This window comes from Pristiophorus japonicus, unplaced genomic scaffold (assembly GCF_044704955.1).
Source record: "Pristiophorus japonicus isolate sPriJap1 unplaced genomic scaffold, sPriJap1.hap1 HAP1_SCAFFOLD_444, whole genome shotgun sequence".
NCBI classification, from domain to species: Eukaryota; Metazoa; Chordata; class Chondrichthyes; family Pristiophoridae; genus Pristiophorus; species Pristiophorus japonicus.
This window is the reverse complement of record NW_027254346.1, coordinates 70,666-87,092: the sequence shown is the minus strand read 5'-3', so window position 1 is coordinate 87,092 and position 16,427 is coordinate 70,666.

The window sequence follows — 16,427 nt, the reverse complement described above, 5'->3', positions numbered from 1 at the left end:
CGCAGAGGACGTGCTCAGTGTTGGAACCAATGGCTGCAATAATTTGTATTCTTTTTTCTGCTTCCCCAGAAGGGTTTTAGACATTTCAATACCGCTTTTACTGACAATAATGGATTGGATGGGAACCTGGATTATTGTTCTGCTAAAGGAGCTGAGTTTCGTTGAAGGTTTTAATTCAACAAAGGAAAGTTGAAACTGAATGTTGAAGAAGGCATGCTGGGAATCTTGAGCACATTCTAGAAGTATAATTCTGGCTGTGAGGACAGCAACAGGTAAGGAGGCCTCGAGAAAATGTGGGGGAACCGCTGTCATTAAAGACGCTCTGTGGTGGTCTCAGTCTGTGTGACCACGGGAGATAGAGAATTGAAAGACACTTGTTTTGATCAAAACGAATGGTGTCAGAGCAGCCGCTCCAAAGTGTCAAAAGGAATACAACCCACGAAAGTGTCCTGGAGACAGACATCGGGAGGAGAACTTGCAAAGGGTGACGGCAAACACCAAGGTGGATTTTAACAAGTAATGAAAATCTTAGTCTCCCAAAGCAGATGAATTGACCTTTCTGAGGTGCAATGTGCACCACTGACTTAAATATTGTTTAATCGCCATCTGTCTGATATGGCTCTGCTGGGAGCGATCTCGCCTCTTAGTCAGAATGTTCAGGACCGCTATGAGTTTCATTCATTCAACACATCAGCTCTCATTCTTCTAAAATCCAGAATATTGGCACATTCTACGTAATCTCTCCTCATAGGACAGACCCCGCATCCCAGGAATCAACATGGTCAATACAGATTGCCCACCATTTAAAGCCAATTATTTCCTTCCTTATTCTAGGAAACCAGAAATGTACACAATGCAAATTAGCCCTTGTTTTCTCACACCGATAGATCAAGAAGCGACCGACAGCCCGATGGCTAAGTGAGCCGAAATGACTCAGAGCTGTGGGTAAAATTAAAGCAAATTCGATCTTGAGCAGCGAGATGATGGAGAGTGCTTCGAGTCAGCGAGAGATTTGCTGAAACTGATGTTGAATCGCATTGATATCAACAATTTCTTGAAATCTTTGCGAGCAATTTAGAGCTGGGGATCGCCTCTGAAGTCAGCGAAATAAGCAAAAGCTCAAACCGCCAAATAGCACCTTAATCCCAGGACTCCGAAGGTAAGAGAATATTGGTCCAGCAAATAAGCCAGGCACATCCAAACCAAAAGGGGAGACTGGGCCACTGACCATCACCAAACCCAGCACAAGTAAACTGACCAATCAGCCAGAAACTGACCTAGTAACCATCACATAACCCAACACATGTAAGCTGACCCATCACCCAGAAATTGACCAAAGTGACCATCACCGAACCCAACACATGTAAACGAACCCATCAACCAGAAACTGACCAAGTAATCATCACATAACCGAACACTTGTAAACTTACCCATCACCCAGAAACTGACCAAGTAACCCTCACATAACCCAACACAAATAAACTGACCCATCATCCTCAAACTGACGAAGCGACCCTCACATAACCCAACACATGAAAACAGACCCATCAGCCAGAAACTGACCAATTGACCATTAGCAAAACCAACACATGTAAACTGACCGATCAGCCAGAAACTGACCAAGTGACCATCACCAAATCCAAAATATGTAAACTGACCCATCACCCAGAAACTGACCAAGTGACCATCATATAACCCAACACATGTAAACAGACCGAGCACCGAGAAACTGAAGAAGTGGCCATCACATAACCCAACACATGAAAACAGACCCATCACCCAGAAACTGACCAAATGTCCTTAACATAACCAACACATGTATACTGCCCCATCACCCAGAAACTGGCCAAGTGACCATCACCGAACCCAAAACATGTAAACTGACCCATCACACAGAAACTGACCAAGTGACCCACAAATAACCCAACACATATAAACTCACCCATCAGCAGAAACTGACCAACTGACGGTCACTGATCCCAACACATGTAAACTGACCAATCACGCAGAAACTGACCAAGTGAACCTCACATAACCCAACACATGTAAACTGACCCATCACCCAGAAACTGACCAACTGACCCTCACCGAACCCAACATATGTAAACTGACCCATCACACAGAAACTGACCAAGTGACCCTCACATAACCCAACACATGTAAACTGACCCATCACCCAGAAACTGACCAACTGACCCTCACCGAACCCAACATATGTAAACTGACCCATCACACAGAAACTGACCAAGTGACCCTCAGATAACCCAACATATGTAAACCGACCCATCACCCAAAATCTACCAAGAGACCATTACATAAACCAACACATGTAAACTCACCCATCACCTAGAAACTGACCAAGTGACCTTCAAATAACCCAACATATGTAACCTGCCCCAGACCCAGAAACTGACCAAGTGACCCTCACATAACCCAACACATGTAAACTGACCCATCACCCAGAAACTAACCAAGTGACCCTCACGTAACCCAACACATGTAAACTGCCCCATCACCCAGAAACTGACCAAGTGATCATCACATAACCCATCACATGTAAACTGACCGATCAACCAGAAACTGACCAAGTGACCCTCACATAACCCAACACATGTAAACTGACCCATCATCCAGAAACTGACCAATGTGACCCTCACATATCCCAACACATGTAAACTGACCAATTAACCAGAAATCACCAAGTAATCATCACATAACCGAACACTTGTAAACTTACCCATCACCCAGAAACTGACCAAGAGACCCTCACATAACTCAACACATGTAAACTGATCTATCACCCAGAAACTGACCAAGTGATCATCACATAACCCAACATATGTAACCTGCCGCAGACACAGAAACTGACCAAGTGACCAGCACATATCCCAACACATGTAAACTGACCCATCACCCAGAAACTGACCAAGTAACCCTCACATAACCCAACACATATAAACTGACCCATCATCCACAAACTGACGAAGCGACCCTCACATAAACCAACACATGAAAACAGACCCATCCGCCAGAAACTGATCAATTGACCATTACCAAAACCAACACATGTAAACTGAACGATCACCCAGAAACTGACCAAGTGACCGTCACCAAATCCAAAATAAGTAAACTGACCCATCACCCAGAAACTGACCAAGTGACCATCATATAACCAACACATGTAAACTGACCCAGCACCGAGAAACTGACGAAGTGACCATCACATAACCCAACACATGAAAACAGACCCATTACCAAGAAACTGGCTAAATGTCCTTAACATAACCCAACACATGTATACTGCCCCATCACCCAGAAACTGGCCAAGTGACCATCACCGAACCCAAAACATGTAAACTCACCCATCACCCAGAAACTGACCAAGTGATCCTCACCGAACCCAACACATGTAAACTGACAAATCACACAGAAACTGACCAAGTGACCCTCAGATAACCCAACATATGTAAACCGACCCATCACCCAAAATATACCAAGAGACCATTACATAAACCAACACATGAAAACTGACCCATCACCTAGAAACTGACCAAGTGACCCTCACATAACCCAACACATGTAAACTGACCCATCACACAGAAACTGACGAAGTGGCCCTCACATTACCCAACACATGTAAACTGACCCATCATCCAGAAACTGACCATGGGTCCCTCACATAATCCAACACATGTAAACTGACCCATCAGCCAGAAACTGACCAAGTGACCCTCACATAACCAACACATGTAAACTGACCAATCACCCAGAAAATGATCAAGTGACCCTCACATAACCCAACACATGTAAACAGACACATCACCCAGAAACTGACCAAGTGATCCTCACATAACCCAACACATGTAAACTGACTAATCACCCAGAAACTGATGAAGTGACCCTCACATAATTCAACACCTGTAAACTGACCCATCACCTAGAAACTGACCAAGTGAACTCACATAACCAAACACATGTAAACTGACCCATCACCCAAAAACTGACCAAGTGACCATCACCGAACCCAACACATGTTAATTATCCACCACCCGAAAATGATGCCAGTGATCGGCCTGTATAAATAAGAACTCAGAACAATCGGGCCGAACCCACAAACAGACGGGATAGAATCCGTCTTACCGTAGATACATATTTATACAAGTTAGAGATTGTCCAGGAAAATTGACTACCCATAGAGGTTGATCGTGTAAGTTAAAAATCATATTTATTTCTTATATCCATCAGATCCGGCTGAATTCTGTGTGAGAAGTGGAGACTTCTATTGTTCGTGGGCAGCTGCTGATCGCTTGATTGAATGCCTGATTTGCACACAAAGGGAACCTGCACTGAGACGCTCAGGTTAGATCATGCTATTAATGCTAGTCTGGTGGGCACAGCAGTGTGAAACTTTGTTCCGTTTCATTGTGACAATAGAACAGAACATAATTAAATAGAGATATTGAGAAGGAACACTCAGAGCAATCCAATAATTGAATCAATGTCCCTTCAATCATCAAACTCCCTGACTGCAGAACTTTAAGGGATTTCGATCGGTCTGCAACAGGGAACCTGACCTGTTTACGCACGACAGTCAACCTCAGTAATGAAGATTCAATTCCCTGCAGTGTTGGAAAATTTCTCTAAAACAGCTTTATAATAGTAATGATTTAGACTCTCAGAAAATCAAGGATTATGGGGATGGGGAAAGTGGGGTTGAATTCGATAATAAACCATCATCTTAATTGAATGGCGGAGCAGTGTCGAGGGGCCATGTGACCAACTCCCACTCCTAAATCTTCAGTTCTTATGTATTAATGTCTCAGGGAATGAGAACTTAACCCAAACCTCAGTTTTTATTGCGTAAAAATGGAAAATGATTTCAACCCACGAGTAAGAGCTGCAGGGAGAGCGCTTTCTGCAGGAACTGTGCGAGCTCAGTGTCAGGTACATTCATAATGAAGAAACAGATTCTCATCTGTCTACCTGTTACTTAAAAGAGTACGAAAAATCGCTGTGCCGGGCATCACATCGCATCAAATATGAATACCATGCAATGTAGTATTGTAACTGTTCTCATCATGTTAAATATCAGAGAGTTTAGATCAGTGGTTCTCAACTGGTGTTCCACGGCACATTGGTGTGCCGTGAACCCTTCACAGGTGTGCCACCAAATTGTCTAAAAATATGGTGGACTTTAGCTGATTTCACAATGAAACGCAATGCATCTCTGAAACAGAAGGGGAGGGGGAAGAGACAGAGATAGACAGACACATATGTCATCTACCTATATGTATGACGCCACTGCTGTAGTAAACATTGCCAATATTGACAAATAACTATCTATTTATCTCTACTATTAACAAAAAAACTATGCTCATGAGTTGTACAAGTAATAATGTCAAGAGACAAAACACACAAGCAAATTAAATGTCCATTCTCAGAAGAAAATCCTTTGGCAAAACGTGTTTCCTTTGAGTACTCGACACCGACCCTCCCCTCTCACCTCCCTTACTCCCTCCCATTACTGATAGAGAAGTGCCAGTGCCTACCACCGAATAAGACTGTGTGTGTGTGTGTGTGTGTGTGTGTGTGTGTGTGTGTGTGTGTGTGTGTGTGTGTGTGTGTGTGTGTGTGTGTTTGTGTGTGTGTGTACAAGCGTGTGTGTGTACATTTACGTTTGTGTGTGTACGTCCGTCTGGACCAAGGGCTTAGGCCGCGGGGGGGGGGGGACTTGGGCCATGGCCACCCCCAATCCAAAATAATAGTATTAAATTGTTCATGTGAAAAGCTTTAAATTTGATTGTTAATTTGTATGAAAGAAATGAAAGACGAGTCTAACATATAGGCAGTTAAAAGTAGAGTTTTTATAATAAAATGTCAAAAACTATTTAATTACATTTAACCACATTATTATTTATATTTTGCTATTTTTGGTTATTGATCTGCAGCTTGATGTGTGGCCGGGACAGGCGGCATCTTTGACGTTTGACCTGATATAGCGCCAATTTGCGGATCCTTTGATGTATGTGGCATCCAATTTGACCTGGCCCAGCCGCCCGAGCGATTTCTTTGATTTTTGAGTGTTGGCTTTTAGCATATTTTGACCATAGTCAAAAACAAAACTTCCTTTTCAACTCTAGTTTCATTTCTGTCTGGACTCTCTGGAGTTTGGAAATTGGAAGACTCAGTTCATGTCTGTCTGGTGTTTGGATCACTCAGACTAATAAAGTTTATCCCCCACAATGGATAAAATTCATCATAAGAATATGTAAAAATGATCAAGGAGACATCAATGACAGTGCCACTACAAGTGGCACTAATAGGCCTACAACCAACACCAGTACAAGCGGTGCCGAACCAAATCCGAAAAAAATCAAAATTCATCGTCAATATATGGAGGATTATTTGAGGTTCACTTTTTCATGGACAGGAGAAGAAGAATGCCCCATTCCACTATGTGTTGTGTGCGGCAAAAAAATTTCGAAAAGTGCAATGGTTCCCAGTAAATTGAAACGTCATTTTACTACGAAACATGCACATCTTGCAGCAAAAGATCAGAGTTATTTTAAGAGATTTATGGGAATGCAATCAAAACAAGTGAAATATTTTGAAAAAAATGTTAAGGTGTCAGATAAGGTTCAAATTGCTTCTTATGAAGTTGCTGAATGAATAGCGCAGAAAATGAAGCCTCATACTATAGCTGAGTCATTTACTTTGCCTGAATGTCGTAAAATTGTCAACATAATGCCTGGTGATGAAGCGGAGGAAGAAATTGCAAAAATTCTGCTGTCTGAATATTCAATTCGGAGAAGGATAAATGATATGTCATCTAACATTGAAGAAATGTAGCCGAGAAAATAGGAAACACGAATTTTGCTTTGCAAATCGACGAGTCCACCAACATTAGTGGTAAAGCACAATTATTAGCAATTGTTTGCTTCATTCATGAAAACGAGATATTAAACCAATTTCTGTGCTGCAGAGAACTTCCAGAAAATACTAGCGATCAAGACTTATTTGATTCTGTCAATTCATATTTAGAAGACTTAAGAATTTCATGTGACAGTGGTCCATCTATGGTGGAATGTGTCATAGGATATATTATGCTCGCAAAAAAACATAATCCAAATATATTATTCACCCATTGCTTTTTGAAAAGAGAAGCAGTTAACATTACTGAGACATGACAAAGACATTACTGCTAGAATTATAATCTGTTTTAGATCAAGTTGTTAATATTTTAAATTATATTAAATCAAGACCTTTAAAAACTCGCTTGTTTAAACAGCTATGCTATGGATACACAGCACGAATGTTTACTTTTGAATACAGAGGTAAGATGGCTTTCAAGGGGAAAAGTCTTCTGTCGTGTATTTAAACTTAAAGAAGAATTGTCAGGATTTTTTGAAAGAGAAGGAAACAATACCATTTGCAAATACTGTAAGAGTGAAATGTGGTCTGCTAAGTTGGCATAGTTGTCAGGTATATTTAATTGTCTTAACAGCGTTAACACCAGTATTCAAGGGCGAAATGAAAACATTCGCACCTCTACAGACAAGCTATTAGCTTTTGAGAAATAAATTCTAACTGGAAAAAGAGAGCAACAGAAAAAACCTTGAAAGGTTCCCTTTGATACCAAATCACAGCATTTAAAAAATTGCTCCTATCGAGAAAGAGCATTTGGCATCACTGGAAGACAACTTCAAAACATATGTTCATCCTTGGCTGTAGAAAGGTATGATTCGGTAAGAAATCCATTTCCTCCAATTAGTGTGTCAGATTTTCATTTTAAATTGCTAGGAGAACAAGAATTGACTTCTATTTCTTCAGACCGTGGTCTTAAAATGAAACATTCAGATATGGCTTTTGATGCGTTCTCTATTTCTATTAAAGAAGAATATCCTGCAATATCAAAAACAGCCTTGATAATTCTGATGCAGTTTTGAGCATCATATCTCTGTGCATTAGGATTATCAACTATTACGAACATCAAATGCAAAAACGGGAAAAACGTAGCGAACATGAACACGAAATGAGAGTCGCCTTATCGGTTATAGGCCCTAATATTAGTGACACAACTAAAAAACGTTAGACTCAAGTATCACGTTAAAATACTAATTAATCTATAATTAACGTAAGAATTATTATTATAGTTTATTATTTTAATGTTCTTTCAGAATAAAAAATGATTAATAACATAACATTATTGTATACATCAAATTCCTTCATATACTGTGATTAATAAAAAAAAATTAAATTTTCTGAAACATGCATTTTTTTTAACCTGTGTTCAGCTTTTAATCCCTTCAAGTGTGCCAGCAAAAATTCTAGTATTCAAAAGTGTGCCGCCAACGCAAAAAGTTTGAGAACCACTGATGTATAATCGCTAGGCTGTTGTCTATATATGTTGGTGGGAACACAAGTTCATTACTAATACCAGGCAGTTTTAGAATTGATTATATATAGTTATCATCATGCATTGATTTATAATGTACATTAATTGAAGACTTACATTAAATGCTGATAATATGTGATTGCTTTGATTCTGTCTTTGCAAAAGAGGAGATATCTGCCAATGTCACGGTAAAGGAGAGGGCTGGAACAATTGGATGCATTAAAATAGATGAATGGTTTGGCATTGATTAGAGTGGATAAGTCTCCCGGTCCGACTGGGATGCATCGTAGGTTGTTGAGGGGAGAAAGGGTTGAAATAGCGCAGGCTCTGGCCACAATTTTCCAACCTTCCTTTGATACAGGAGTGGTGTTAGAAAACTGGAGCGTTGCAATTGTGACATGCTGGACAACTTGATTTAGTCCATTGATGAAATAACAGAGAGTACTGGTGGATGTATTGTGATTAATGTGTATATGGACTTTCAAAAAGTATTTTCTAACGTCTCATGTTATTGAATCATAAGTAAAAAGGAGGCCCATGGGAATAATGAGGTACCATTGAAACAAAATTGGTAAGGGACAGAAAGCAGAGAGCAGTGGTGATCGGGTACTTTTCTCAGAAGAAAGAAACGTAAAGAGAGGTGTCCCCCAGAGGGAGGTATTAGGAGCACTGCGTTTTTTGATATATTTTAGTAAACTGCACCTAGGAGCCATAAATTCAACATTTACGGATGACACAAAACTTAGAAATGTGGTGAACAATCTTCTTCTTTCGTACGTTAGTAGCAAAGCAAATCAAATGTCAATATCTAAGTTGGATATCCAAACCACAGCATCCGGTGTGATAGTGAGGGAATAGTGTACAATGCCTGCAAATTTTCTCTGAGGCCAGTGCTTAATGATGTACTCCAGGATCTGATTAGGAGCTCCAGTCTCATGCTGGGAATGCTTTAATTGTCCACCGATAGAGAAGGTTGGAGCTTCTACCATGACTGGTTCAAAGGCGGTTGATGTTTCTGGACTGTTGGCGAGGAACATTTGATCCTTAAGGCTGTACTGTGGGATCTCCATAAGGAATCCATTCCGTATTTCCCAGCTCTTCAGTATTCCACCATCGATCCACAAGGCTGATGGCAGACCGCAGAAGGGCTTCAGTGACAGTCCAAAATGGCCTTCTAGATTTGAGACGGGTTGATGTTCGGTTGCTCAAGTCTGCGTGGATCGACATGCATTTGTTGGCGTGGCGGTTGGAAGCAATGAGGAAGATAGTGGAGAGTGCCAGATCTTTACTACCCTTTGTGTGAAGATGTGCTTTCTGGCATCACCACTGAAAAAGGGAAGAGATTTCCGAATTTCTCTGTCGAGTGTCACACATGTAAATTAGGCATATGGGTCTCATATTGGAGAGAAAATGGTGAGTGTTGAACTGAACCCAGCCAGAGTCAGTTCCTTGAAGGAAGGCGAGGACGGGAAGAAATGAGTGGTGAAATAAATTCAGCGAGATTCAGTACCTTACGGGGATGAGAGGGAGGGGCACTAGGCCTAACTCTAACTTTAATTGACGCCCCCTTGTTCTGGACTTCATAACCAGAAGGAATACTTTCTCGCTATGTATGCTGCAAATTATTTAATCTCCATGGTTGGTTTAATTTCTATGCTTATCAGTACGCCTCCCGCTCCTCCCCTGAAGGTGCTGACTCTGGCTGGGTTCTGTTCTACACTCACTGGTTCCCCTCTATCTCCTTCTCTGAAGGTGCTGTGTCTGGCTGGGTTCAGTTCTATACTCACTGGTTCCCCTCTCCTGAAGGTGCTGATTTTGGCTGGGTTTAGTTCTACACTCACTGGCTTCCCTCTCTCTCCTCCCCTGAAGGTGCTGACTCTGGCTGGGTTCAGTTCTACACTCACTGGTTCCCCTCCCTCTACATCTGTGATGTCAATGACCGATGCTGGGTTCAGTTCTACACTCACGGGTTCCCCCCTCTAATCCCCCCTGAACTGCTGACTCTTGCTGAATTCAGATCTGTGTGTGTTGGTTCCCCGCTTCACCTTCATTGAAGGGACTGGCTCTGGCTGGATTCAGTTCAACACTCACCATTTTCTCTCCGATATGTGACCCATATTCCCAATCTACATGTGTGAAACTAGACAGATAAATACTGAAAGCTCTTCCCCTGTCGTCAGCTGAATCCTGACAAGTGCTGTTCCCAACAGGTTCACCGGACTGTGCCCCAATGGCTCAGTTGTTACTGGCACTGCCCAGTGCTGGTGAGTCATAGCAACAGGATTTGGCAATTCAACCCCTCCAGTCTGTTCAATAACTCAATTAGATCATTGCTGATCTGTAGCTCAAATACAATGATATCGCTTTACTCCATATCACTTAATAAATATAACTAATCCTGTGTCAGCTGTGGCTCAGTGGGCAGCACTCCCGATTCTGAGTAAGCAAGTCTGTCGGTTCAATTCACAGTATAATAAACTAAGAACACAATTCTAGTCTGACACTCCAGTGCCGGACTAACGCAGTGCTGCACTTCCGATGGTGAGAAACTTCGGCTCTTTGAGCTGGAGATAAATCTTCCCATGGTACTATTTCAAAGAAAAGCAGCGGACTTATCCCCGGTGTTTTAGAAACATTGAAACATGGAAAATAGGTGCAGGAGCAGGCCATTCAGCCCTTCTAGCCTGCACCGCCATTCAATGAGTTCATGGCTGAACATGCAACTTCAGTACCCCCTTCCTGCGTTCTCGCCATACCCCTTGATCCCCCGAGTAGTAAGGACTTCATCTAACTCCCTTTTGAATATACTTCGTGAATTGGCCTCAACTACTTTCTGTGGGAGAGAATTCCACATGTTCACCACTCTCTGGGTGAAGAGGTTTGTCCTCATCTCGTTCCTAAATGGCTTACCCCTTATCCTTAGACTGTGACCCCTGGTTCTGGACTTCCCCAATATTGGGAACATTCATTTTGCATCCAACCTGTCTAAATCCGTCAGAATTTTAAACCTTTCTATGAGGTTCCCTCTCATTCTTATGAACTCCAGTGAATACAAGCCAAGTTGATCCAGACTTTCTTGATAGATCAGTCCCACCATTCCGGGAATCAGTCTGGTGAATCTTCGCTGCACTACCTCAATAGCAAGAATGTCCTTCCTCAAGTTCCGAGACCAAAACTCTACACAATACTCCAGGTGTGGCCTCACCAAGGCCCTGTACAACGGTAGCAACACGTCCCTGCCCCTGTACTCAAATCCCCTCGCTATGAAGGCCAACATGCCATTTGCTTTCTTAACCACCTGCTGTACCTGCATGCCAACCTTCAATGACTGATATACCATGACACCCAGGTCTCGTTGCACCTTCCCTTTTCCTAATATGTCATCATTCAGATAATAGTCTGTCTCTCTGTTTTTACCACCAAAGTGGATACCCTCACATTTATCCACATTATACTTCATCTGCCATTCATTTGCACACTCACCTAACCTATCCAAGTCACTCTGCTGCCTCATAGCATTCTCCTCGCAGCTCACACTGCCACCCAACTTAGTGTCATCTTCAAATTTGGAGATACAACATTTAATCCCCTCGTCTAAATCATTAATGTACAATGTAAACAGCTGGGGCCCCAGCACAGAACCTTGCGGTACCCCACTAGTCACTGCCTGCCATTCTGAAAAGTACACATTTACTCCCACTCTTTGCTTCCTGTCTGACAACCAGTTCTCAATCCACGTCAGCACACTACCCCCAATCCCATGTGCTTTAACTTTGCACATTAATCTCTTGTGTGGGACCTTGTCAAAAACTTTCTGAAAGTCCAAATATACCACATCAACGGGTTCTGCCCTGTCCACTCTATTGGAAACATCCTCAAAAAATTCCAGAAGATTTGTCAAGCTAGATTTACCTTTCACAAATCCATGCTGACTTGGACCTATCATGTCACCTCTTTCCAAATGCGATGCTATGACATCCTTAATAAATGATTCATCATCTTACCCACTACCAATGTCAGGCTGACCGGTCTATAATTCCCTGTTTTCTCTCTACCTCCTTTTTAAAAAAGTGTGGTTACATTGGCTACCCTTCAATCGATAGGAACTGATCCAGAGTCAATGGAATGTTGGAAAATGACTGTCAATGCATCCGCTATTTCCAAGGCCACCTCCTTAAGTACTCTGGGATGCAGTCCATCAGGCCCTGGGGATTTATCGGCCTTCAATCCCATCAATTTCCACAACACAATTTCCCGACTAATAAAGATTTTCCTCAGTTCCTCCTCCTTAATAGACCCTCTGACCCCTTTTATATCCGGAAGGTTGGTTGTGTCCTCCTTCGTGAATACCGAACCAAAGCACTTGTTCATTTGGTCTGCCATTTCTTTGTTCCCGGTTATGACTTCCCCTGATTCTGACTGCAGGGGACCTACGTTTGTCTTTACTAACCTTTTTCTCTTTACATACCTATAGAAACTTTTACAATCCGCCTTAATGTCCCCTGCAAGCTTCTTCTCGTACTCCATTTTCCCTGCCCTAATCAAACCTTTGTCCTCCTCTGCTGAGTTCTAAATTTCTCCCAGTCTCCGGGTTCGCTGCTATTTCTGGTCAATTTGTATGCCACTTTCTTGGCTTTTTTTACTATCCCTGATTTCCCTAGATAGCCACGGTTGAGCCACCTTCCCTTTTTTATGTTTACGCCAGACAGGAATGTACAATTGTTGTAATTCATCCATGCGGTCTCTAAATGACTGCCATTGCCCATCCACAGTCAACCCCTTAAGTATCATTCGCCAATCTATCTTGGCCAATACACGCCTCATACCTTCAAAGTTACCCTTCTTTAAGTTCTGGACCATCGTCCGTCTCTCAATAAACATCACTAAAAGATGATTATATGGTCTCCTCACATTTGTCTTTGAGGGAGCTCGCTGTACGTAAATTGGTTCGGTACGTTTCCTACATTACAACATTGAATACATTTCTAAACAGATGTATTGTATTAATGCTCTATGCGACGTTTCAGGGTTGCGAAAGACACGGTTGAATCAAACCGTTTATTTATCAAATAAAAAAAAACATGTTCACAGCATTGAAAGCACAATTGACACACAGCATTCAAAGGGTTAAGTTTCTGATTTCACGACTGAATGGCCCAGATCTTAGTTTAATATTATTACACATTATTCAGTGTTCTTCTACAAGGTGAAATGTTTTCCCTGCATTTACCGGATCAAAACACATCATTATTGTGAATAACTAGATAATATTTCCCCTCCAACTTCTAATCCGAAAGGTGTGTGTGTGTGTGTGTGTGTGTTTCTCTGAGTGTCAAGCCCATGGAGAACCTGAATCACGAGTCACTGTAGTGTTTGGACCCCGGCCACAGTCAGGACTGGGCCACGGCACTGTGGGACTGGACTGTAACCCCTGTGGGACTGGAATGTGACCCCTGTGGGACAGGACTGTGATCCCAGTGGGACTGGACTGTGATCCGTGTGGGACAGGACTATGATCCCTGTGGGACTGGACTGTGACCCCTGTGGGACAGGACTGTGATCCGTGTGGGAGAGGACTGTGATCCCTGTGGGACTGGACTGTGACCCCTGTGGGACAGGACTGTGATACCAGTGGGACTGGACTGTGAACCCTGTGGGACTGGACTGTGACCCCTGTGGGACAGGACTGTGCTCCCAGTGGGACTGGACTGTGATCCGTGTGGGACTAGACTGTGACCACTGTGGGACTGGACTGTGTTCCCTCAAGGACTGGACTGTGACCCCTGTGGTACGGACTGTGACCCCTGTGGGACTGGACTGTGATCCCTGTGCGACTGGATTGTGACCCCTGTGGGACCGGACTGTGACCGCTGTGGGACAGGACAGTGATCGCTGTGGGACTGGACTGTGACCCCTGTGGGACCGGACTGTGACCCCTGTGGGACTGGAAAGTGATCCTGTGGCACTCGACTGTAATCCCTCTCGAACTGGACTGTGAATCCTGTGAAACTAGAGTGAGTCCGCTGTTGGAATGGACTATGACGCCGGTGAGACCGGACTGTGATCCCTGTGGGCAGAAATGTGACCCCTTTGGGAATGGATGGTGATCCCTGTGGGAATGGACTGTGACCCCTGTTGGACTGGACTGTGACCCCTGTGGGACTGGACTGTGATCCCTGTGGGATAGGACTGTGACCCCTGCGGGACTGGACTGTGATGCGTGTGGACTGGATTGTGATCCCTGTGGGAGTGGACTGTGATCCCTGTGGGATAGGACTGTGACCCCTGCGAGATTGGAATGTGATACCTGTGGACTGGACTGTGATCCCTGTGGGAGTAGACTGTGATCCCTGTGGGACTGGACTGTGATCCCTGTGGGAGTGGACAGTGATCCCTGTGGGACTGGACTGCGATCCCTGTGGGACTGGACTGTGATCCCTGTGGGACTGGACTGTGATCCCTGTGGCACTGGACTGTGATCTCAGTTGGAATGGACTGTGACCACAGTTGGACTGGACTGTGATCACTGTGGGACAGCACTGTGATCCCTGTGGGACTGGACTGTGATCCCTGTGGGACTGGGCTGTGATGCCAGTGGGACAGAAATGTGACCCCTGTGGGACTCGAGTGTGAGCCATGTGGGACTGGACTGTGGTCCCTGTTGGACTGGATTGTGACCCCTGAGGGACTGGACTGTGATCCCTGTGGAACTGGACTGTGATCCCTGTGGGACAGGACTCTGATCCCTGTGGTACTGGACTGTGATCTCTGTGGGACTGAACAGTGATCCCTGTGGGACTGGACTGCGATCCCTGTGGGATTGGACTGTGACCCCTGTGAGCCTGGACTGTGATCCCTGTGCGACTGGACTGTGATCCCTGTGGGATTGTACTGTAAGCCTTATGGGATTGGTCTATGATCCCAGTCGGACTGGACTGTGATCCTTGTGGGACTGGGCTGTGAACCCTGTTGGACTGGAATGTGATCCCTGCGAGGATTGTCTGTGATACATGTGGGATTGGACTGCGAATCCTGTGGGACTGGACTGTGATCCCTGTGGGACTGGACTGCGACCCCTCTGGGACTGGACTGTGATCCGTTTGGAACTGGACTGTGACCCCTGTGGGACTGGACTGTGATCCTGTGGGACTGGACTGTGATCCCAGTGGGACAGAAGTATGACCCCTGTGTGACTATACAGGGATCCCTGTGGGACTCGACTGTAATCCCTCTGGAACTGGACTGTGATCCCTGTGAAACTGGAATGAGTCCTCTGTTCGACTGGACAGTGACGCTGGTGGGACCGGACAGTCATCCCTGAGGGCAGAAATGTCACCCCTGTGGGAATGGACTTTGCCCCAGTGGAACTGGACTGTGACCCCTGTGGGACTGGACCGTGACCCCTGTGGGCCTGGAATGTGATCCCTGTGGACTGGACTGTGACCCAAATTTGACTGGACTGTGACACCTGTGGACTGGACTGTGATTCCTGTGGGAGAGAAATATGATCCCTGTGGGACTGGTCTGTGAACCATGTGGTACTGAACTGTGACCCCTGTGAGAGTGGACTGTGATCCCTGTGGGACTGGATTGTGATCCCAGTTGGACTGGACTGTAATTCCTGTGGGACTGGAATGTGATCCTGTGGGACAGGACTGTTATCCCTGTGGGACTGGACTGTGATCCCAATGGGACTGGACTGTGATCCCTGTGGAACTGGACTGTGATCCATATGGGACTGGACTGTGATCCCTGTGGGACTGGACTGTGATCCCAGTTGGACTGGATTGTGACCCCTGTGGGACTGGAATGTGATCCTGTGGGACTGGATTGTGATCCCTGTTGGACTGTACTGTGATCCCAATGGGACTGGACTGTGATCCCTGTGGAACAGGACTGTGATCCCTGTGGGACTGGACTGTGATCCCAGTGGGACAGAAATGTGACCCCTGTGGTAAACGATTGTGATCCCAGTGGGATTGAAATGTGACCCCTGTGGTACTGGACTGTGATGCCTGTGGGACAGGACTCT